The sequence below is a fragment of the Macrotis lagotis genome, chromosome 3 (assembly GCF_037893015.1).
Source record: "Macrotis lagotis isolate mMagLag1 chromosome 3, bilby.v1.9.chrom.fasta, whole genome shotgun sequence".
NCBI classification, from domain to species: domain Eukaryota; kingdom Metazoa; phylum Chordata; class Mammalia; order Peramelemorphia; family Peramelidae; genus Macrotis; species Macrotis lagotis.
Window position 1 is genome coordinate 52,354,882 of NC_133660.1, and position 22,848 is coordinate 52,377,729.

Below are 22,848 nucleotides of genomic sequence, written 5' to 3' on the forward strand. Positions count from 1 at the left end.
GAACACATGTAAAGATTTCACCTTTGGGTTCCACAAATCAGCATCACAAGATAAGGTAAAAATGACTAGTTAATAATTTGTCTGAAAAAAAACTCTGGAATTTTAGTGGTTTGTAAAGTTATATGAGATAATTGTATGATATAGCTGCCAAGAAAATAAAGTCTTATGCTGATTTAAGAGAGGGAGAGATTCAAGGAAGAAAGTTAAAAGTGTCACCATATTCTGCCAAGGTTAAAGCATATTTGAAATACTGTTATTTGTTCTGGATGTCACATTTTTGGAAGGATATTAGTACATTAGTTGGCATCTGAAAGATGGTCATGGGCCTTGAGGTCATGCCATATAAGGATAAAGAAACAGGTGTTTAGCCTGGAGAAGACCTCAGGGCTAATGATAGTTGCCTTATAGTATTTGAAGGTCTCACATATAGAAAAAAGAATTAGATTTGTTCTGATTGGCCCTAATAAGACAAAATTATATATTATAAAGAGGCAAAGTTAACCTCAACTTAAGGAAAAATAATGATTACTATCCAAAAAAAACTAGAGCCACCCAAAGCTACCTCAGGTGAACTTTAACCTAAAACAGAATAAACATTTGTCAGGTATGTTAGTGAGGGAATTCTCTTCCAATACATCTTAAAACTAGAAAGTTATATAGGTTCCTCTCAGCTTTGAAGGTCTGAAATTCTATTGTACTATCTTACCAAGATGATAAAATAAATCTGTAGCCCTGATACCAAAAACACAAAAGCTAATACAAAATAACACAAAACCCTCTAATATTACAAAAGCTGGTACCATATCAATTAATAGCAAACTCTTTTAATCAGAGACTGAAAGGACTTGTGCATGAAGGTTATTCCTTATCCGTTTCTCCATGTATCCTTTTCCACACCTAGAATTCCACTCCAATTATTCCAGCATTGATTGAGGAAATTCTAAGGCTTCCTGGTTAGGTCATTGACACTATCATAAAAGTGAATGATAGTCTCTATGATCATTTCTCGGATACTCAAGTCTAGATAAAAAGATAAACGTATGTTGTTTTTCAGTTGTGGCTGACTCTTCATGACCCCAGATGGGGGTTTTTTTGGAGCAGAGGTACAGGAATGATTATTTCCTTCTCCAACTCATTTTTACAAACGAGGAAGAACTGAGGCTTACACCGTGTCTACAGCTAATAAGTATCTGTCTAAGGATGGGTTTAAACTAAGAAGAAGAGTCTTCCTAATTCCTGACCTGGTGCTCTATAAACCAAACCACCTAGCTATCCCTGTATGTGTATCAGTGTGTTCTCACAGATATACATATATGTATACCTGTACATAAACACATATAATATTATTATTATTTACATTTGATAACATATAAAACACACAGAGATATGTCTATGGATTTTTAAATCTAGAATAGAGACTAGACTTGTGATTTTGTTTTATAAGGAATTTTTGAATAAGGAAACTCCCTTTACAAATGATGGTCAGCTCTTCTCTGCTTCTTTATTATCTTAGTGAGTTGCCTAAAGCATTAAAAAATTAACTGACTATCCAGAGTCACACAGTCTAAATACATCATCTCTGATCTATCTTTCTGGCTTTAAATCTAGCTCTTTACTTACTACCAAATTCCCTCTGATGTTTGTATATGAATATATGTGTGTGTATTATATGGTTATTTCTATAGTCCATATATACTTGTACATATGTAGATTATATATCATGTATAGAAACACATTTCAGAGGGCATGTGGAACACATATATGCATATATAATACATTTATACATAATATCCATATATATATATATATGCACAGATATCCACATATGCAATACAGACACATAAAGTATACATTGCATTTGTATGTATGTTTTAAATTTCAGTCCCAAGATGCATTGATCAGACAATTCACTTAGAGTAAATATGACCAAAAGGACAAGTGAACCTACATTCTTTATCAGTTCTTTTAACTACCTAATAAGGAGGAAATTTTATGAAATAATGGATGATTCTACTTCTTCAAAGATCATACTTCAGTACTTAAATTTTGCAATTTTTTTATGAATCAAACAAATCAAAGGAAAAACTAACTAAGAAGCAATTTGGTACAGTTGAAAGATGACACATGGCCATAACAAGTGAGCTAGGGTACCTAGCTGGTGCAATAGATAGAGCTCTAGTTCACAAGTCTAGAAGATCTGAGTTCAAGTCTCATCTCAGACCGTTACCAGCTGGGTGATGTAAAATGGGGATAAGAATACCTTCTTCCCAGGGTTGTTGGGAAGACAAAATAAGATGATAATTTTTTTTTAGGATTTTTTTTTTGCAAGGCAAATGGGGTTAAGTGGCTTGCCCAAGGCCACACAGCTAGGTAATTATTAAGTGTCTGAGACCGGATTTGAACGCAGGTACTCCTGACTCCAAGGCCGGTGCTTTATCCACTGTGCCACCTAGCCGCCCCAATAAGATAATATTTTCAAAGTGCTTAGCACAGTGCCCATCATGTAGTAAATGCTGTGTCAATATTTCCAATTCCAAGTTAATTTCTAAGTTAATCTCCTTGAATCTCAGTTTCCTCATCTATAAAATGGGAAGGTTGGACTTGGCCTCTGAAGACCCTTCCAGTTCTAAAAGTGTGATCCTAGGTTGATTTGGGATTGGTTATATGAAAAGAAAAAGACTTCATTCAACAAAAAAGCATACTTCTAAAATTAAGAGAAAAAATATATGGAAAATTTTTGCAACACAGGATGGATTGTGATCAGATATCCAGATCTATACCTGGTACATAGCTGTAAGATCAATATGCATTTCCCCAGTGGTACAAAAACACAAAAAAGGATTTATACAGTGACTTTATTTATTTATTTATTTGCAAGGCAATGGGGTTAAGTGGCTTGCCCAAGATCACACAACTAGGTAATTTTTAAGTGTCTGAGGACGGATTTGAACTAAGGTACTCCTGACTCCAGGGCTGGTGCTCTATCCACTGTGCCACCTAGCCACCCAATACAATGACTTTTTGAAGGATGAAATACAAACCATTGATGCCCACTTGAGAAATACCAGAATTACTAATGACTAGAGAACTATAAATCAAGTCAAATACCAATACATATACAAATTAGTATTTATAAATATAAACACAAATACCAATCAATACAAATGCTGGAAATGGCAAAAAGTAATAATAAAAGTATGTTGATGGGTCTTTGAGGAATATGCATATGCCTATATATATATATATATATATATACACATATATATTTGTAGTCTTATGCATGTGTGTGCATATATATGTGTATATATATTATATATATTTATATTTATGCAAATATTCCCTCCTGCATCACTGTCTTGATGGGGTGGAGAGGCTTGTGTACCTCAATGAAACTATGAGCAGGGTTACCTAAGATGGATAGGTCACGGTGGAGAGCTCTGACAAAAAGGTGATTCATTGGAGAAGGAAATGGCAAACCGTTCCAGTATCTTTGCCAAGAATCATCATGGGCAGTATTAAAATGCTAAATTGAAGATCTGACATTGGAAGATAAACCCCTAAAGTAAGAAGATCTGGGGTGCTATGGTCATGAAGGGATCATGAAGAGTCGACACAACTAAACAACAAACAAATATACAAATGTGCGTATGTTTGTTCCTCAAAGACCTACCAACATGGACTTTTATTATTTTTTGCTATCTTTTCCATCTCTTCCAAAATAGAGGTGATATTTGAAACTATACTTAAAACAAAGTATAGAATAGTGATAGAGAGTCATCCTAGAAATCAGAAAGTCCTGGGTTCAAGTCTTATCCATGACCTCTACTGGTTATGTGATATTGGACACTGACACTCTCTGTGACCCTAGGTTAGTCTCTAAAAACAAAAGAATACTTGACACATTGATAGAGGAAGTTTCCCACCAGGAAAGCATAGATCCAGACCCTACCAAGAAAACAGAGACACAGAACAGGTCATATCTTGTGATCCAGAAATATTTCTAGGAGTTTGATGTGTATTTGTGTGTGTGTGTGTGTGTGTGTGTGTGTGTGTGATGTCAGTTTTACATAACTGTTTTACTTGTAATTGCAAAAATAAAAGCAAACAAAACAAAAACTGAAAGCAATTTATCTTTCCAATGATTAGAAAACAGTTGAATAAATTATCATATGTTGTTGTAGCTGTATCCTGGAAAATCATCAAATAACTACTCTGAAGAAAGAAGGAGTTTAAAAAGAGCTTCACAAAATGATGCAAAATGAGATCAGCAGAATCAGAGCTATCTAAATAATAACCACAAATAATACATCTATTTTAATCAACAAATATTTATTGTCTTTACTATATCAAGTACCATGTTATATTATGCCACAAAAATATACACTCATATGCACACAAAATTTGTATATGATACACCAATGCATGTTTTATGTAAACTCATGCATGGGTACATTTTTACTTACCAATTTTGATGCTAGGTCATGCTGTGTCATATCTGTATGCACATATATACATATTCACAATATATACATACTATATGTATATATATATATACATATATATATTATATATATATATATATATATATATATATATATATGTCAAGGTAGTGTGCTAGACCAGAAAGATATGAATTAAAACCTGCCTTAGAGGTTTTAATAGGTGTGTGGCCATGGGTAGTCACTTAACCTTGTTTGCCTCAGTTTCTTCATCTATAAAATGGGGATATTAATAGCTTCTACCTCTCAAAATTGTTGTGAGATAGTTGTGAAGCACTTAGGGGAGTGTTTGGCATCTAGCAAGGACTATACAAATATTAATTATAAATATTAATTATATATATATATATATTATCCACATAGTATAACTTAGATTGAGGAAGACTTGAATTCAAATCCTCCTCTGCCATTGGCTATATGACCCTGAGCTAATCCTCCCACCTCTAGGTTCTCCCAGACAATTCTCTAAGATTATAACAGCACTAGAGGGAGTTTCCTCATTGGGAATTTCCCACAAAAATACTGCCTTAAGCCTGGTCTGAAAATATTTGTAATCAAGCCAAATATAACAGAACTTCAGATAAACTTGGAAAGGGACCATGAGAAAACATTTGGGTCATCTTTGTTCATTCATTTTTATCTGTTAAATGCTCATATGCTATTCATTGATGTTTATAACTGGAAGGACCCTCCAAAGTCATTTTACAGATGAAGAAACTGAGGTTCCAAGAGATGAAATGAGCTTGCTACAGGTTCTGCAACTTGCAAGTTTCTGAGGTAGGATTAAGCTTTCATTGCCTGGACCATTCTGCCTGTGTTTTTAGGTTTATTTGATGGTTTATCAATGGGTATTAAGTTGATAATAAAATATTTTTATTTAATTTCTTTTATGTTTTTAGATAATTTTAAAAAACAAAATACAGGCTTCAGTGCTTTCAACAAAGGGACCCTACAATCTCAAACAGGAGTACAAGTTGTGGTCTAAATTGGGGGTTGCTGGGGCTAAAAGCTTCATCAGTCTGTGGCCAGAGTTGGGGGAAGAGAAGGAGCTTCTGGGAAATTGGTGGGGCTGATCCCTAGAAAACAAGCCTCCCTCTGGGAGGCTGGGGCAAGGCGGGAAATAGGAGGGTAAATGACAGCTGTCTAAATCAACTCTCTAGTTCAAATCTGATGCACACAGATTTACAAAAAATAGACGTTTAAGTGAATACTCACCTTTATCTCTGAGAAGAATATTAAGAAATAACCCAAGTATTTGCTGTATATTGGGATGACCGCTTGCGAGGATCCAGTTTCTTTAAAACAGTCCCAGTTCCAGGAAGTGGAAGCAAAAAAAAAAAAAAAAAAAAAAAAAAACAAGCTCAGAGGACAAACATTGGCTCAGCTAAGGATTGTGTAACACCGGGACTTTCAACAGTTGTTAGACTTACAGGATTACATTTCTTCAAATCAAGCTGTTTCAGAAAAAGGAATTCTGGGAGTTGTATTTCTTACAGTCTTTCAGAAAGCAAGTATTTATGTGTCTGTCACTGATACACTGTGAATTCAGAGAAAAACAAAAAACAGTCACAGGCATATAGGGTTCACATTTTTTTTTAACTGAACACCTCTATTTTTCAATATTTTAAATTTATTTTATTTTCCAAATACATATAAAAGATGTAACATTCATTTTCTAAAATTTTTGAGTTCTAAATTCTCTCCCTCCCATCCTTCCACACTCTTCTTTGAGAAGACAAAAAAATTTATATCTATTATACTTGTGAAGTCATGCAAGACATATTTCTATATTAAGCTATATTGCAAAAGAAAATACAGACACAAAAAATCCCCCAAGAAAGATAAAGTTCAAGACAAAATTTTCAATATGCACTTACAATGTTTGAGGTTGCTCTCTGGAGGTAGATAGTATTTTTAATCATGGGTCCCTTGGAATTGGTTGGATCATTGTCTTGATCTTCTGTGTCCACTGTTCTGGTTCCCATATACATCTTCCCATCTTTTTCTGAAACCATTTTGCTCACCATTTCTTATAGCACAATAATATTCGATTACATTCTTAGACTACAGCTTGTTCAGCCATTCCCCAATTGATGGCATCTCCCCAATTTCCAATTCTTTACTGCCATAAGGAAATTTACTTAAAATTTTTTTGTACATGTGGGTCTTTCCCCCTTTTCTTTGATCTTTTTGGAATATAGCTGTATCAAAGGAGAGCTTACATTTTAATGCAGAGGTCTCAGTTAAAATCCTTCCTTTTACAAGAAACTTCTCTCATTTCTCTTTAATGCTCATGTCTTTTCTCCGTTGCTTATTTCCAAGTTGTCTTATATGTACCTTGTTTGCATATAGTTATTTGAATGTTACCCCCCCCCATTATGCTATGAGCAGGAACCTTTCTCTGTAGCCTCAGCTCTTAGCATGGCAAGTAAGAAATAATTGTTATTATTTTGCAAGTATCAGATAATTTTTTTTTTTGCTTAATGCTAATTTTGTGTTACTGACTGACTGGTTGGCTGATTTGGCAAGGTAAGAAAGTTTATGAGCCAGAAACTAAACTTACTGAAGAAGGCAAGAGAATGTCCTGGGGAGAAGAATCTACAGCAAACAAAAAAGATTTCTTTCCTTTAAAATAATAGAGTTAAAAATCATTTTTAAAATTAGATTTTGTTCAACAATTAAAATTTCCTCTTTGACTAACTTGATCTATTGGATCTTTTCTAGATTTTTTTTAATAGCTTGGAAAATGTTCCTGCCCTCAAGTAGAAGCCATTCTCCAGCATCACAGACCTGGGATTTGGGATAACTCAAGTCTGCCTCCGACAGGACTGTGAGATAGATGAGTTACCTTTAGACAATACTCTTCTGTGGATCTCAGATTCCCTTTTCACCAATCACTGTTTCCCAGTTACATGTAAAAAAATGTAACATTCATTTTCTAAAATTTGATGTCTGAAATGGTGTCAACATGTTCTGGAAGATCCAAAAACCAATTTGGCAGCTGCAAATCACTCACTTTGCTTCAAGTTAGAGCAAGTTATCTGATGGCAGATAACTGTAAAGCTGAAAGGACTCCACAATTCTTTTGAGAAAATGAGAAGGTGTTTTACCCAAGTTCATAAAAAGTAATAAATGGCAAAACCAGGATTAAAATTAAGACCATTTGACTATAAATATAGCATTCATTCATATATACCAAACTAAAATAAATAGTGTTATTAGTAAAAATACCATTAGGCTGAGTAAAAAAGTCCTGAGTTCAAATCTTGACTCTGTTGCTTACTTCTTGTGTGACTTTGTGCAGATCACTCTACCTCATCTACCTAAAGGGGAGGTTAGACTAGAGAGCCTGTGTGACACCTCCTAGTTCTAAATCTGTGATCTTATGATCTTAATTCTAATACCAAATTATACCATTCTCTTCCACTCTCTTGCCGCAGTCCCATTGTTCACTTTTCTTTTAGGTTTTTGCAAGGCAAACGGGGTTAAGTGGCTTACCCAAGGCCACACAGCTAGGTAATTATTAAATGTCTGAGGTCGGATTTGAACTCAGGTACTCCTGACTCCAAGGCTTGTGCTCTATTTACTGTGCCACCTAGCCACCCCTAGCTTAGTCATTTTTAAAATGAAAATATAAAATATGACATCCCCAAAAGTGAAATGTGCTTTGAAGTTTTTTCATTTAACTATTGCTTTCTTGCACTTTATTTTGTATAAATTACTGAAGGAAAAAATCAAGCTTTTATATAAAATTGTGATAGATATTAAATTAGCATGACCATTAAATGCCTTTGCCTTAGAGTTGAATGAATAGTGGTGATTCTTTACTATATATGAGGCCTCTTTTGAAGCTGAGATCCAAGTGATTGTGGACCTCAGTGATAAAGACCAAGAAAAGTCTAGAACCTGGATTCCTTCAGAGGAGAAGAGATCTGGTTAAGATGCTATAAAAGGAAACATGGGTCATCTGGAGTCAGCATAAAGATAAGAGACCTGTGAGAAAACCAGTGCCTGCCTGGAACTGATGAAGAGGAGGAATTTCTATCTATCCTCAAGAACTTTATCCAAGATAAATAAAAAAACAACAAGAACAACAAAAATAAGTTCATCCATATAAAATGTATAATTTCAGTTATGTTATAAGTAGTGTTGTATTGGGGAAAGGAACCCTGGACAGAGTTTTGAATCTTTTCTCTGACAAATACTAGCTAATCCTCCATCTCTCTGAGTCTCAACTTTCACATCTATAAATGTGCCATCAGACTCTTTACATATTGCAATTTCTCTGATTTCTCAGACTTTTGAGGGTTCAGCCTAGGGACCTAACCACTGTTTATAATATTGTTTCCATGAGAAAATACATTCTACATTCCAAATGAACTCTTAGAAATAAAGTCTTTGTTAACTTGAATGCATGTCAAAGAAATTTGACTTTGTAAACAATTTCACTTTACCATTAATAACATTTATAATAAATAAAAACTATAATAAAATTAATATATCGGGGGTGGCTAGGTGGCCCAGTGGATAGAGCACCGGCCCTGGAGTCAGGAGTACCTGAGTTCAAATCCGGCCTCAGACACTTAATAATTACCTAGCTGTGTGGCCTTGGGCAAGCCACTTAACCCCATTGCCTTGCAAAAACTAAAAAAAAAAATTAATATATCTATATATTTTATATTTTTCATAAATTTTTTTAAAAATAGAAAATGGTCATTTTCTTCCTATTAATAAAATAAGAAAGTTAATAATAAATTAATAAATAAAATTTAATAATAAAGTCAATCAAAGTGTTCAGAACTAAATAAAAATATTTTGACACCAGGGTATTTTTATAAGTATTTTTTTAAATCAAAAGGTCATTTGTTTTTTTCCTTCCTATACCAACTACCTGGAGGTATGGGCGTGAATCTTTTACTTAAAGATCCCTCTTTATTTCTTGCATAGGAAATATATTCTTGATCCCATGCCCTTCAATGCATTCCTGTCTCCTCAGAGATGTCCCACCATTGATTGTTCACTTGTCTCTTACCTCTACACCCAACCTCTAAGCTGGTTACTTTCCTTTTCTCTATAGATACATCAGGTCTTTATTATGCTTTAATAAAAGGGAAAAAAAGATGTTTTTGATTCTGATACCTTTTTCACTATAACTTTTTTTCTTCCTCATCACTGCTATCTCATTGATCTATTTCCTGAACAACATATCCAACATACCCATGCTTACATATCCAATATTTGATCTCCAGATTGAGCACTCTATTGACATTGTTCTCTGCTCCCTTCAAGTTGACCTTTCTTTGCTAGAAACAATGCCCCTTTTTTCATCCATTCTCCTTACCCTTTCTAAAGAATTGGGCACAACTGCATTCCCTCTCTCCTTACAGTTTTTCCTCCTGGGACTTAGTCAATGCCAAGAATCCTCTCCTTCACTTGCCCACTGGCTTTCCTGGTTTCAAGTTCTAACATTTTTATCTACAGGAAGTTTTTCCCTACCTTTCTTAATCCCAGAAATTTCCCTGTCTTAATTATTTCCTGTTTATCTTGTACATAGTTTATTTGTAGATATTTGATTGCTTGTAATCTCCCCTACTTGATTGTGAGCTCCTTGAGGGCAGGGACTGACTTTTGGCTCTTTTTGAATCACTACTCCTTTGCACTTAATATCTATTGACTATCTCTTGATACATTGACCATCATTACTAACTCACTGATTATATGACAATGTCCTTTGACAATGTTTTTGATGTTTCTTTATATCACCAGCATTTGGTAGAATGTTTGGAATACACTAAGTGTTTAATTAATATTCATTCATTTATTAGCACTTGCCCCAGTGCCTGATACATTGGCAGGCAGTAAGTGTTTAATAGATACTTGTTGACTGATTTAGCTCATATTGTATCCGGAGGATTAGCATCTCTGGTGTGAAGGTTCACTGAATCCTTTTTCAGGGCTGCTCATTCATCTTTGGTGTCCACCTTCATCCAACTGTGGAGGGTAACAAATAGGCTTCAAACCCTTCAGTGAATTAGGAGGATGTCTACACCAAACACATGAAGACTTTCTCTTGGAATGGGAGGATGAGAACAGTTTGTTTCAATGACCATGTGGAGCTCTTAGAGTCTGATCAGGTGTCTTGACAATTGTTCTGTCACCGCACTTTGATGACATAGAAAAAGAAGGTAAGACTGACAACTTTGTGCAAGTCTCCCTCACTTAAATCCAATTTACATGCAAGTCAAGGCATAGCACATGTCATTGATCCTCTTCAAAACTGAGGGATAAATAGCAATACTATTCTCTCCTGCTTCTCCTAACTATACTTTTATAGTTCTCCCATTTAAAAAATTAATCTATTTTTTTCTTTTAACTGTGAGTCTAGCCCCCAAACAGTCTCTGCCTTCATTCTCTTTGTCTCTGTCCAACTCTTTCTGTGTGTGTGTGTGTGTCTGTCTGTCTGTCTGTCTGTCTGCTTGTGTGCCTGTCTGTCTGTCTCCTTGTCTCATTCACTTCTATAATTTGAATTAAATTATCACCTTGATACAGGAGAGCTCCAAATATGTATTCCCATCCCCAAACTTCCCTCAAGGTCCAGTTCAAGATTTCCAACTGACCCTTGGATGTCTCCCCTGGATTACCCAACAGTGCTAGAGACTGAACAAGTATAAAACTGAACTCCTTCCCTCTTTTCTTGAGTCAAAATTATGTCCACACGTTCTCCTAGAGGACAGGGAAATTAATTATGTTTTCATATCAGTATCTCTAGCACAGTGACATGAGCACAGTGGGTTTAATATTTATTGAACTTATTCCTAGAGTCACATGAAACAGCAAACATTTTGGATATGTGTACATATATATTTATATGTACATTCCTATATATGTATATGCCAGAGTTGACAGGAACTATTTTATTTTGATTTTATATCTCTAGTCTTTAGTGTAGTCTCTTGAATATAGTAGGGATAGAATTAGGGATTAGATTTATGATTTCATTAGAATAAGAAACCTCCTCTAATAACGCAAGTTCTTCTATGCCACTTAGAGGTGTAGAGAGTTGCATAGAGTGGGGATGCCAAACAAACAGAAATACAGGTTTCATATTACCTTAAAAACCAAAAAACTTGCATTTTCAATGATGTTTTTCTTTTTGTATTTTAATTTATTTTCTTAAATATTTCCTAATACCTTTTTATCTCGTTAGGGTCAAACTGGCCACCATGTTACCAATTCCTCTGGGTCCTCTAGCCTAGAGCACATAGAGTTTAAATGATACATATTTTAAAGGTTAAGAAGTCAAAGTGTGAGTGTAGAAAAGAGAGCCATTTCACTGACCCAGTAGACCAGAATTCTTAATTATTACAACACAAGCCCAGTAATAATCTTTCTTTCCTTACAAAGACAAATAAAAACACTGCAACTAAAGAAGGCTATTGCAAGCCTTGATTCTAATTATGTGTATTTGGGATAGTACATGACATATCATTATAACTTGAGGTCTTTTTCCCTAAGCCTATATTTTTAGGTATTATCTTTGGGGGAAAAAAAAGAAAAATTATCCCTTGAGATGAAAATGTTTATAGTAACTCTTTCCTCAAAATCTAATCAATGTTTTCCTAAAACTAGTTCTACTGTTACCCTCTATAATTTTCCTGTCTTACATCTATTTGAGAATTACAAAAGAAAAATATAATTATAAAATTGTAAAATGTCTTTTTTATTTTAATTTTTATATTAACTTAAGAGAAACCAAACACAAAGATACGCAAGATACATATTACTTTATATAACTTAAGGTTGAAGGAATTTCATGTGTTTCTGTGACTTAAAATATTTAGCTAACTCAGTAATTTGAACTTAGTTCCCAAAAGAATTCTTTTTATTTGGAGGGAACAAAGAATGAGGGTAGAAAGACTATTCACTGAAATGTGAATAGAAAACTTTTCAGTAAGTCTATACCTTCAGAAAAGCCAGAGCAATCAATACCCAATGTTATTCAGTATTTTATTTTTCCCCAGTTACATGTGAGAACAATTTTTAACATTCATTTTTAAAACTTGGAGTTCCAAATTGTCTCTTTTCCTTCCTTTCCCTCCCTCATTGACAAGGAAGCACTTCAAAATAGGTTATTCATCTGTAGTCGTGTAAAGCATTTTCATATTGGTCTTGTGAAAGAAAACAGACCAAAAAAAAAATCTCAAGAAAAATCAAAGTTAAAAAAAAATGCTTCTTCAGTCTGTATTTGGGCATTATCAGTTCTTTCCCTGGGGATGGAGAGCATTTTTCATCATAAGTCCTTCAGAGTTGTCTTAGATAAATGTATTGCTGAGAATAGCTAAGCCGTTCACAAACTGATTATCTTACAATAATGTTTTTATTTTATATACAGCACATTTCACTTTGTATCAGTTCATGTAAGTCTCTGCAGGTTTTTCTGAGAGCATCCTGCTCATCATTTTTTTTTAAGGTTTTTGCAAGGCAAATGGGCATAAGTGGCTTGCCCAAGACCACACAGCTAGGTAATTTATTAAGTGTCTGAGGCTGGATTTGAACTCAGGTCCTCCTGACTCCAGGGCCAGTGCTCTATCCACTGTGCTACCTAGCTGCCCTTCATTATTTCTTTCGGTAGAATAATATTCCATCACAATCACAAAGTACAATTTGTTCAGTCGTTCCTTAATTGATGGGCATGCCCTCAGTTTCCAATTTTTTGCCACCAGAAAAGAGTTCTATAAATAGTCTTGTACTTTTCATTTTTAATTTTATCTTTTTCCTGATACAGACTTAGTAGTGAGATTGCTCTGTTAAATAATATTAAAGGGATTTTATAGTCTCATGCTAAATGGAGATGTACCTGAGGAAAATTCATTTTGATTTATTAAATAAACAATCTCTCCTGACCCTTTAGTAACATAGCCATGGAAATTCACTTCAATAAATAGTAAATCCAAGCTATTGACTCAAGGTAAGAACAATTAGAAGGGAAAGGAAGGAAATAAGCATTTATTTAGAATCTACTATATCAGGCCCTATGTTAAATGCTTTATAAATATTATCTCATTTGATCTTCACAAAAGCCCTATGAAGTAGGTGCTATTTTTATTCCCATTTTTCAGTTGAGGAAATTGAGGCAAACAGAGATCAAGTGAAACTATCCAGTGTCACACAATTAATAAAATTTGAACTCAGATCTTCCTGACTTCAAGCTCAGTATTCTATCCACTAAAACATTTAATTACCTAATTGATTATTCAAGTGGGTGCCTCCATCAGACAACAACAACAACAACAACAACAACTAAGATCTGTCATTTCTAATTTCATTGTTGGAGGAATAATAGAGTCAGCCCATTTATTAAAGGTGAATTTTATATCTAAGATATCCTAGATATAGACCTATAAAGAACCCTGGGAGCCATCCACTCCAAATACCCTGAAACAGAGGCCCAGGCAGCGGACAGGGGCTATTGCATTTTGATTTTATATCTCTAGCCTTTAGTGTAGTGTCTTGAACATGGTGGGGATAGAATTAGGAACTAGACCTATGATTTCATTATTATAAGAAACTTCCTCTAATGATGCAAGTTATGCCACTTAGAGCTGTGGAGAGTTATCTAAGGACTTAAAGGTAGAATGTTTAGGAGATGAGATTTGAACTCAGATCCTCTGACTCCAAAGCCAGTGTGACCTTTCTACTGTACTTCAGAAGAAAGTCATTTATGTAAATGAAGGCAGTTATTTTAAGGAACACCTAATGATTAGACAAAAATTATAATCATGCAGCATTTTTATTATCATTACATTTCTATATTTTTTCAAAGTGATTGGACATTAGAAATCCAAATCTGTTAGCAATTGGTATTTTAATGAATCCCACTATGACTGTGAAACTGATATTATGTGTTTTATTTCTCCCATTCACTTGAGGTTAGATGAAGATACAAGTAAAGGTGTGTCTTAGTATCTGAGAGCTATACATTTTATTTGACAGTTAACAAAGGCTTTTGTTTCTAATTTGGCTGACACAGAGGAGAACATAATTTTGGTATTAGTCCTATGATTATACCTTTCTCTGAAGAATTCAAAGAAGTAACTCCACCCTAAAAACCACCTGGTACTTTAAGACTCTGTGGTAAGTACTTTTAAAATATTTTCTCAATTAATCCTCAAGACTCTGGGATTATCCTCATTTTACAGTTAGGGAAACTGAGAAAAAGATTAAGTGACTTACCTAGGATCCTACCTCTAGGAGGTGTTTGAGGTTGAATTTGAACTCAGGTCTTCCTGACTCTGGGCCCAACCTTCAATCTACTGTATCAATTAGTTGCTTTGGAAATAAGATACCCAAGGTTACTCAAATATTATGTGTCTGAAGTAGGATTTGAACCCAACTTCTCTGACTCTAGAGAGTTCTGTTTGCCAGGTTAAAATAGATTCAAGATCTGTTTGTTTTCAAACCCTCTACTTCAAATTCTTATTTGTTTCTATTTATATTCTATTTAGTTTTCTTACACAATTTTCTTTTTTTCATTTTTGTGAAGGAAGGAAGGAAGGAAGGAAGGAAGGAAGGAAATCAGCATTTCTTAAATACTCAGTAAGTGTTGAGTTATGCTGAGGATTCAAATGCAAAGACCCTCAAGGAGTTTGTATTTTAATAGAAGTAGAGTACTCATTTAGGAGCCTGGCATCTACAGAGAAAAGCTGTGGGACTTGGCGGTAGAATAGTGAGTAGTGTTAGGCAGCAATTGCCTCACATTTTCTAGGAGCAAGACTATAAGGGAAAAGTGAGAAATCCCCTAAAGGGAATCTGAGCCTCTTATGTTATGAAAGACATTCTCAGTAGTCAACTGGGATGGACAATTTGGTACAGTAGAAAGCTCCCTCCTTTTGGAATCAGAGGAGCTAGGTTCAAGGAGGATCTCTAATTTATGTGACCTTGGGTGAGTCGTTTCACCTTTGTAGTCTTCAAGTTTTCTCAACTGTAAAATGAAATGGCTGGACAAGATGGTTTCTCAGGTTCCTTCCAACTCTGGTTATGTGTTCTATAATCCAATAAAGTACTTATCTTCTCTATTTGCAGAAGCTGAACTTGGTTAGTAAGAGTGGGTTGTTCTGGGAACACAAGTAAGGAAACGGTTTATCAGTTTTTTAGAGAACTGGTGTACTGGGATATAAACACATGTCTAAATTGGTTTGGGGAATATTATTGAACTATGATGATTTCCACCAACTATGATTTCCACCATCTGGAAAACCCTGTCAACTACCTTGAATTTCTGGGCAGATATAGGTAAGATATTGAATAGTAAACCCATTGGGAATGCTATTCTTTGTGAATAATCTGAGGCACAAAGTCTTCCAAATTTCCTAGAGAGATTATACAAAGAGAGGAATGAATGGAAAGTGATTATATAACCCCTGCTTCAATCATTGGGTCTTACAGATATTGATTTCTTTCCTCAGGAAGGAATGGAGAACAATTTCAAACATGATATTATGATATAAGCTTTCTATGCCATTAGGACATAACTTGTTTTGAAGATAAGGAGCATTTTACTTATGGCTTTGTAACTCCAGAGCTTAACCTTTAATAAACACTTGCTTGATTTGGTTGATTGATATGACAGTGTGGAAGATTGTTCCTTCACTCCCAAACATGATGTGACTTGAAGAAAGGACATAGATCTTTGGGGAGATTCTAAGATCAATATTACAACACACCAGACTTATATATCCCTCAAAAGGAAAAAAAAATCAAGCCTAGTTAGCATGTTATTGAAATAATCTGTTAGTTACAGAAAAATGAAGTCAGAGAACTCAGAGCTAGGTGTCATAGTAGGTAGAGTACAGGACCTCCTAAGATTCCAATACACCAGGGATTCCAAAATTCAAATACACTTACTAGGTAGGTAATCCTGGGCAAGTCACTTAACTCTGCCTCATTTGTAAAATGAGTTAAAGAAGGAAATGATAAACAATCCAGTATCTCTGCCATGGAGAATTAGTTATGACTAAAACAAAATAAGACTTAAAGAATTATGTAATTATCATTATTGGGGCATTTTCAGTCCCACAGTTTAACAGGTGGAAATTACAGAAAAGCAGATTTAGCAGATTTGATGTAAAGAAAAATAATCCCAAACTATCCAGAAGTCAAATAGGCTGCTATGAGAAATAGAGAGATTCCCTCATATTAGAGATCTTTAGACAAAAGCTGGAAGGTGACCGGACAAATATACTCTAGAGGAGATTTTTGTTCAGGTACAGTCAGAACTTGAAGGCCTTTGACCATTCCTTTGGGATTGCCTGGAATGATAAGAATTACCAAAAATTCAATTAACTGCCTCATGTGAGAGTGAGTTTGGAATTTTGCCATCACATTTATTGGAATGATCACCTTTCTTCCCACAGCATTTCCTGGTATACTAAGAAGTTACCGACAGCACATACATTCATAAACTCATTTACTTCACAGGTGTGTTACTTATAATATTTATAACTAAGAGGTTACTGCCACCACATACAATCATTCATTAACTCATTTACTTCACAGGTGTGTTACTTATAATATTTATAATGAGGAACTTTCTAATCTGAATATAAAATGTTGTTCCGTGCATTGGAGGCATCAGATGCTTTCTCTAATACACAGAAACCACTGGTATCTAGGGTAATAAAGGGTAATAATGGTTCCATATAGCATTTGTAATTGTAAACTGACAGTGGACTCTGACAGGGAGACTCACCCTGTTCTATTCATTAGTTGAAATTTTGGCTGTGAAAAGTTTGGAGGCTAGGATTAAGAAGACTTGGTTTCAGGCATGTATGGACAGTAACACATTGACCTATAAATTAATGAGTGCCAGGTTGGATATATGTATACAAAGAAGTAAATACAAAATTATTTTAGGAGGGAAGAACCCTCACTTAGAATTATGACATCACAAATCAGGAGTGGCTTCATATAGGGGGTGGTACTTGAGCTGAACTTTGAAGTCATTTGGGGGTGAGAATGAAGCACATTTTAGGTACATGGTAGTCTGTGCACAGAACCCAGAAACAGAATGTGCAATTTGGGAAATAACTACATAGAACAAGAAATCCTGCAAAGATGCAATAGGAAATAAGATAGCACCAGGTGACTTGGCTAGTGTAGGATAATGAATTTTTTATTTTATTTTAATGGCAAAATCAAATCACTGAAAATTCTGAGTGAGGATATCCTTCCTTTTCAGTGGGTGGGATAGCTGAGAGAGGGGAGTGATTGGAATTAAGAGGGACAATTTGGAGATGATTGCAAAGACTAAGATAAGAAGTGAAGAGAACCTGAAGTAAGGAAATATCCATGACAATGGAAAATAGAGAAATAGATTTTAAAACGTAGGGAGATAGGGGGCGGCTAGGTGGTGCAGTGGATAGAGCACTGGACTTGGAGTCAGGAGTACCTGGGTTCAAATTCGACCTCAGACACTTAATAATGACCCAGCCTTGTGGCCTTGGGCAAGCCACTTAACCCCATTGCCTTGCAAAATCTAAAAAAAAATGTAGGGAAGTAGAATCAACAAGAATTAGTAGCTGATTGAACAAGGGGATGATGGAGAGCGAGGAGTTACAGTAATGTCCAAGGTTGAAGAACCTGATGATTAGTCCTCTATAGGAAGTGGAGGAAAGGTTTGGGGGGGGAAGATGAGTTCTATTTTAGGCATGATGAGTTTGAAATGCCAGTAGGATATACAGGTGGCATTTGGTGATGCAAAGCTAGAATAAAGGAGAAAGCTTAGGGATGGACATATAGACTTGGGAGTAATCTGCTTAATTGGGGATACCTGGAGAACATATATAAGTTCAGCAAGGCACAGTATGTATCCAAAGGAAAGAAGGAGGCCCAGAACAAAGCCTTGGGGTATAGTAATTCTTCAAAAGTAGGTTATGGATGATGACCAAATATGATTAAATGACAAGTATTCAGACAGCTAGGAGTAGAGCCAAATTAAAGCAGTACTGTGAAATCCAGGAAAGAATAAAAATTAACTTTGGTAAGGAGAAAGACTAGCTCAGCCTCAGACACTGGCATAAAGAAGGAGACAATCAGTGAGGATGATGAAGATGAAATAGGAAAAAAGAAGAATCTCATCGTGGATGTCGTCTATTTTCTTAGGAAAATACAAAATGATATGGTAGAGAGTAGGGGAGAGGGAACTTGTGAAGGAGATGTTTAGAATAGCTATAATAGAAAGCCACCAGATGATAAAGCATGCCTCATACCTCTTGGAGGAGAGGTAGAGTACTAGAGGTGTATCATGGTGGTTATAGTTTTAGAGATGGTCAATGTATTGATTAATTTTGCATTTGATCAAATTTACTTGTTTCAATGAAGGGCTTAACAATACTGGTGAGCTTAACAAAAAAAAAATGAGAAAAAACACTAGTAAATTAAAAAACAAAATTTAAATCGTTCAGGTAAGGATAAAAGTATTGCCATGAAAAGGCCCAGCTGAGTTTGCATATCAGATATCATGAATCTCTAATCATTCTGGTTGTGTGACTTCCTCCACCCAGGAGTCAGCATCATGGAATTTAAAGTCCAATCCAATTCAACAAGCATTTACCATCTTCTTTGTAGACTAGCATTTATTAAGTATTTACAATGTTCCAGGCACTATGCAAAGTGCTAAAGATATGGGGGGGGAAGCAAAAAGTCCCTTCACTTGAGGAAATCACAATGATAACAGGCACAAAGAAGGTATATATAGAGAAAATAGAAGACAACCTGAGAGAGGAAGGCATTAGTAGCTGCTGTTGGGGGGGGGGGGGACTGCAGGAAGTAGGATTTGAACTAAGTTTTGAAGGAAGTCAAATTAGGAGGGAAAATATTCTAGGTAATGCCAATGAACCATACCACCATTTGAGGATTTGAAGACCCAAAAAGTCTCTGCTCTTAGGAAACTTGCAGGTATTAATAGACCTGAGTGGAAATTCTATCTCTGTGACCTTGGGCAAGGAACATCTTCTCTCTCCAAGCCTCAGTTCATTAGTCTATAAAATGAATCGATTAGATTAACTCTAAGATTCTTTCTAATTAAAAATGCAATGATTCCATGTAGATCTGAGTGCTACATTTTAGGAAGTTCATGTACAGTAAAGGATGACTAGTCAAGTGTAATGGTAATCCTTAATCTGGAGAAAAGAAAAAAGATATATTAGTGATACGAGAGATACTGAAGGTCGGTCAGGAGAAAGAGGCATTATGTTTGTTCTGCTTGGTCTTGGAAGGTGGCATGAGGCACATGGATGAAATGCATTGGAGAGAAGAGTTGGGTTCAAAGTAAGGAGAAACTCTAGAACCAGTAGTATTATTCCAAGATAGACAAGGCTATGTTGGGGAATAGTAAGCTTCCCCTCAGTGGAAGTCTTCAAGCAAAGAAGCCTGGGGAGAGCAGACAGACAGAGACAGGGAGAGCAGAGAGACTGAGGAAGAATTTTTATCGGGGCACTTATTATATGACAGACAATATGCTAAGCACCAGGATATAAAACCTGGACAATGAGACAATCCCTCTCTACTCTCCAATAGCCCACATTCGAATAAGGAAGATGAAACATAAAGGGGACTTGGATGGGATGGGGGGAGGGAAGAAGGAAGGAGAATAGAAGGAGATGAGGGAATTAGTCGAGGGTACAGGCAATTAGGTCTGAACAGGTTACTCCTCAAGATATGATGGCCTCTCTTTCCCTCCAGTGACTGACTAATGAGTGAAGAGGCCTCAAGGTGAGCCACTTATTGGGCCTTTGTAGAGGGGCTACTCATGTAAATCTACATCAGACACACTCTCAGGGAAACTGAACCACCATGTTAATAGTGTTACAAAAACATTCAGAAGGAGAACAGAAGCATCGGGTTCAAAGGAACTCCCTTGCACAAACTTCAGGCAGACTTTTATCTACCCCTGGAGGGATTTGTGAAGGAAATGCAAAGGAGACCAAATTGATGTATACCACCAGGTAATGAGAAAAACCAGGGTCACCTCAACAGGAAGAAAACAATTGCCTTGGTAGAAAAGAGAAGCTAAACTTGCTGGTTTAATATTTGCTCTTCCTTTGGGGGGAGGCTGAAGGGAACAGAGACTCCATATAGGCTCCTCTCTTATAGGCAGAAAGCAGATAACTAGGAAGCCCTCTGATATCCATCAGTCCAGAAATTAGGCTCTTGGCCAACATGTTGGAAATAGCTGCTTTCCCAGAAACAATAGGGAGATGGAGCATTCAGATTAGAAACCCACAGCAGAAATACCTAGTCTACTCTGCCAGTGATTGCCCTGGAGTATGATGTAAGAGTGATGCAAGAGTTACAGAGCTGTGGAATGTTAGCTGTCTCTGGACAATATAAACTCCTAGTGTTCAGCAATGTCTGACTCTTCATGACTTCATTTGGAGTTTTCTTGGCAGAGAAACTGAAGTGGTTTGACATCTCAGTTCATTTTACAGATGAGGAAACTGAGGTAGATAGCAGTTAAGTGACTTGCCCACAGCTAGTAAGTGTCTAGGTCCAGATTTGACCTGTTGGAATCATGAAGACTATCTAGCTGCCCCTTTGTCATCCTAGTACGAGTCATTTCTTTAGATCTGACTTGGGATTTCATTTGTACCAGGAATTCTCTTCTGTTAATGAAGCACACAATTCTTCCTTATTTTGTAGATGAGGAAACTGAGTCACTGAAAGGTTAAATTACTTGCCTAGAATCATACAACTGGTGTTTGAGGCAGAATTTGAATCCAAGTTATTCTGATTCGTTACCTATCAATGACCTAACTCTGCTTCTTCAAAATTAATACTTTTAGAAAGCAGCCAGGAACACAAGTCTAATTAAGTCAACAAGCATTTATTAAGCACCTACTATATGCCAGACAGTGTGCTTAGGGCTGGAGGTAAAATCCAAGCAAAAAAAAAAAACCAGTCCCTTCACACATTCTAAAGGGATCTGAAAGTAGTGGGGGAGGGATATCTGTTTATGTGTCCACACCAAAGCCCAGAGAAGGAAGACTTGCTGGTCTTTTCAGCTTCTTTGAAATATTTTCCTAAGGGGGTAACTATTGGGTAGAGAGAGAAAGAAGCCACTGAAGGGCTGGGGTGACATTCAGACAATGAAGATAAGTTTCAGAACTTTTAGCTAAGAAGCCACTCTGGCCTTGGAACTGGCTTCTTCTAACTTGGTGAAGTCATGTAGGCAGATACAGAGATAAACACTCTATTCAACCTTGTTTCTTGTTGAGCACCTCAGAGATTATGAATTTCATAGCAGCAGGCTCTTAATAATTGATACTAAATGAATCAATGAGCCCTTGCTCAAGATTTCTAAGAAAAACAACTTGGAAAGACTTAAAAACTCTGATAAGTGCAAAAGTTAACCATAATCCCAGGGGACCAATGATGGATCTTGCTCCTTACTTCCTGACAGATGAATTCAAGGTGTAGAATGAGATACATTTTTGAACATGGCAAATAGGTGGATTTAGTTTGCTTCACTATGCACATCTGTTACAAGGATTGTAACTTCCACTTTTTTTAAAATTTGGAGTAGGTTAGTAATAGTGCTTTAAAAAGAATAAAACAAATGCTCAAATGAGAACAGAAGGAAGTTCATAGTGTGTGGGATAAAAATCCACTTAAAAAATATAGACTCCTCTGAGCAAAAAGGAAAGTTTATTTTGGCTTTTCTCCAGAAAAAGGCATACTCCAAGTCTCACAAAGGTAGTGAAGATCAAGGAGCTGCCCTGAGGTGATTGTTAAAGCAGGATTATATGGCCTAGCACAATTCCCCCCTCCCTAGCCCCGTCTCTTCCAACCTAATTGGTTAAGGTTTTCAGAGTTACAATCTTTACTCGAAAAATCTACCCAACAACAAAGAAGAGAATAAAAGGTTTTCATAACATATTACCTCACCATCCAGATGGTGAGGGTATCAGATTTCTAATGACCTTCTGTTAAATCAATTAATGTCTGAGTATATAAGACCTTCTAAGGGACTTTACTAGCACTTATCAAATAAGAAAAGATAGGCTACTGTTCTCACAGTCCATTATCAAACAAGTGGCTAAGACTTCAAGGTCTCTTCTTTGGAAGTATTCCACTATTTCCCTCCCTAACAGAATCAATGCAAGGTCTTTCTGGAAACAGTCTACTGTTTTACTCCCTAGCAGAAATGGGAGGGTGTCTGACTGAGAATGCAAGGCCTCTCTCCCTCTCCTAAGAATAGTCTAAGGGTAATAGTCTGTCTGTTGTTTTTGATTTTTAACCCTGAGAGGACTTCATTAAGAATATTAACTCTTGGGGATGCTAGGTGGCGCAG

General features: G+C 35.9%; 1 protein-coding gene across 8 annotated transcripts in view; it reads right to left on the minus strand.

Moving 5' to 3' along the window:
- Positions 1-5,811, minus strand: part of ALPK1 (alpha kinase 1) — a 146,665-nt gene extending 140,854 nt beyond the window's left edge. For all 8 annotated transcript variants that reach the window (XM_074228694.1, XM_074228693.1, XM_074228692.1 and 5 more), the window contains exon 1: positions 5,715-5,811. The gene's annotated coding sequence lies outside the window, so the exon portion shown is untranslated. The remainder of the gene's footprint in view (positions 1-5,714) is intronic.
- Between the last annotated feature and the right edge of the window lie 17,037 nt (positions 5,812-22,848).